Raw genomic sequence first — 3,073 nt, 5'->3', positions numbered from 1 at the left:
ATAATAAAACAATATACAAGGTGTTTGTAAAAGAGAAGAACCATTTAAGAAAAAAAACACCTTTTGCTCACATTTAAAAAAAAAAGATTTTATTTTTAAGTGATCTCTACACTGAACTTTGGGTTCGAGCTCACAACCCCAAGATCCAGAGTTGCATGCTCTGGGCTAACTAAGTCAGTTAAGTGACCCACTCTTGGTTTCGGTTCAGGTCATGATCTTCCGGTTGTGGGATCCAGCCCTACGTAGGGCTCCACCCTGAGCAGGGAGTCTGCTTCAGATTCTCTCTCCCTCTCTCTGCCCACCAGCCCCCCGCACTGCACGCGTGCAAGTCCATGCTCTCTCGCTCTCTTGCTCTCTCAAATAAATAAATAAATCTTAAGGGGAAAAAAAAAAAGAGTTGCACGCTCTACAAACTGAGCCAGCCAGGTGTCCCAGCTCTCATTTTAACACCGCTCTACATGTTTGGTTTTGAGGGGGGCGCCTGGGTGGGTCAGTGGGTTAAGCATCTGCCTTTGGCTCAGGTCATGATCCCGGGGTCCTGGGATCGAGCCCTGCTTTGAACCCCACATCAGGCTCTCTGCTCATCGGGGAGCCTGCTTCTCCCTCTCCCTCTGCCATTCCCCCCACTTGTGCTCTCTGGCTCTATCTCTCTGTCAAATAAATAAACAAAATCTTTTTTAAAAAAATACATGTCTGGTTTTTGGAACAATTCCTATTGTAAAAAGCTTATAGCAAAAAATTTCAGCTGACTACAGAATATTTAATATTAATATATCAAATGTACAACTAGTAATCTTGAGGGGGGAATATACTGAGAGGATATACAGTTATAAAAGTAGCTTCATGTGAAACATGTCAAATGGAAGGCATATTTTTACGTTTCCCTTTTCACATACGCTAGAAGACAAAGAAAAATAAATTCAAATCAGGTAATTAACTCTTCGGTGGTTGAAGTCTTTCATTTTATTTTGGTAACAAGAAAATCCAAAATTAATACTGAATTTCCCATCTCACATTCGTCTGAAAAAGAATGATCATATATTCATTCATCTAGGTGCTTCTCCGTGGGATATTAGCTGATTAGTTGATTTCTGGGCCCCATCAAAATTCTAGCTGGCTTAGTTGCAGAAATTCACAGGCTGGCCCTAAAATTCAAAGGGAAGTTCAAGGCATCCCGAATGGCCCAAAACAATCTTGAAAAAGAAGAGCAAAGTTAGAGGACTCACGCTTCCTGCTGATAACATTTGGAAACATGAAATGTATGCTACCAATAACACAAAGGATGGTGAGTAACCTGCTGTAAGATTAAAGCACCATACTGAGGGGGTATAACTCCCCGTGAAGTAGGCTATTAAAATCTAAAGCTGTACATTTTAAAACTTAGGGCAACCATTAAAAATGAGGTATAACTTATAAGTGTACAGTGAAAATAGAATTACTAAAAAACAAATACTCTATCCAAATGCAGGCAAAGAAAGAGAAAGAAATTATGGAAGACTTGGAACACAAAGAAAACAACTAGCAAAACGGTAGATGACGATGCGATCCTATCAGTAAGCACATTAAATTTGGTGACAGGGGTCATATCCACAATATGTTTTCCAAAAACACCTATCAACCAGTTAAGAAAAAGACCTCACAACAGAAACACTGGCAAAGGATATGGAGAGAAAATTTGAAGAGGGAGAAACCAAATGTCTAGTAAATGTGAAAAGATGTTCCATTCTCTTAATAATCAGGGAAATACAAATATCAGCACAAAGTAAAATAACGCACTATCATTGCAAACTCATTGTGTGGACAAGGTTCGAAGTCCATGATCGGTAAGTGTTGGCAAGGCTGTGGAAACAGGACCCCACGCACAGCTGGTGGGAGCCTCGCTGGGCACCATCTCACTGGTGAGCGATTTGGTGAACACAGGGAACAGGAAGGCACCCCGTCACCCACTCTTCTGTGTCTTGGGATCTCTCCGAGAGAAACTCAAACATGGGCAATCGCACATGAATGCAGATGTTCCTACCAGCAGGTTTGTTTTAATTCCCCCGGGGGGAAGGGGAAGTAAACTGGAGTTTATTCATTCAGTGAAATACTATACGGTGGTTAACATGAATGAGCCAGATACTCTTGTTTAAACAGGACTATCTCTCAAAAACAATGATGCTTAAAAAAAAAAAGAAAAAGAAAAGAAAAGCAAGCTGCAACTTGATATGGAGTGAGTTACATCATTCACATAAACATTTAAAATACCAAATCCAGCGGTATGCACTCTTTACTGATGAACGGTAGGAAGTGCACCAAGACCTAGGTGGGATCTCCAGCCTCTGGGAAGGGAAGGAAATGGATTGGCACTGGCCTTACCCTTACCCGTAACTTTCCATTTTTAAAGAGACATCTGAGCTGACAGCGTACTGGGTCCTGTTCCTGCTGTCTTCTAAGGCAGTTCCACCCCTGGCCTCCCTGGGGTCCAGTTAGGTGAACAAAGATATTCTACTTTTCTCCACCCCCCCTCCCCGCCCCAAGTTAGTTCCAGTTGGGTTTTCGTCACTTGTATCCAGGAGGCCTGTCTACACCTTCTTTCTTTCTTCCTTCCACCCCCCCCAATTTCCTTTCTAATTCTTGCCACCTGGTAGATATTCCACAAATACATGTATAAGTGAACCTGTCCAGGAAAGGGAGCCGCCAACTCTAAGCTCTACCATTTCTTTTGGGGTATCTCTCGAGGTTAGAAAGAGCATTCCTACAGGGACTGGAACTGCAACTTTAGGGTAAACAAGTCCCTTCCCACCCGGCCTCAGTTTCCTCCCAAATGACGGGTCCGGCCCCTTCCAGCCCTAGCACTCTATGATTCTCGGAACTGTGTCCTTTCATGTCGAAAACAACACTCGGGCATTTCACAAAAGCACCCAACCCCCTTGTTACCCTTGGAACCACAGCCCGCTTCCCTGGAACCCGGACTGCACAGAGCTGGTCACATGAACTCGGGCTTTCTTTGGTGTGACGGGTTTCTTAGATCCCTTTGTGAGCGCAGGTTTTGAAAGGGAACGACCCGGGTTCTGGGTTTGAGAGGAGCAGG

This window comes from Zalophus californianus, chromosome 12, assembly GCF_009762305.2.
Source record: "Zalophus californianus isolate mZalCal1 chromosome 12, mZalCal1.pri.v2, whole genome shotgun sequence".
Lineage (NCBI taxonomy): Eukaryota > Metazoa > Chordata > Mammalia > Carnivora > Otariidae > Zalophus > Zalophus californianus.
This window is presented reverse-complemented; position numbering follows the sequence as displayed.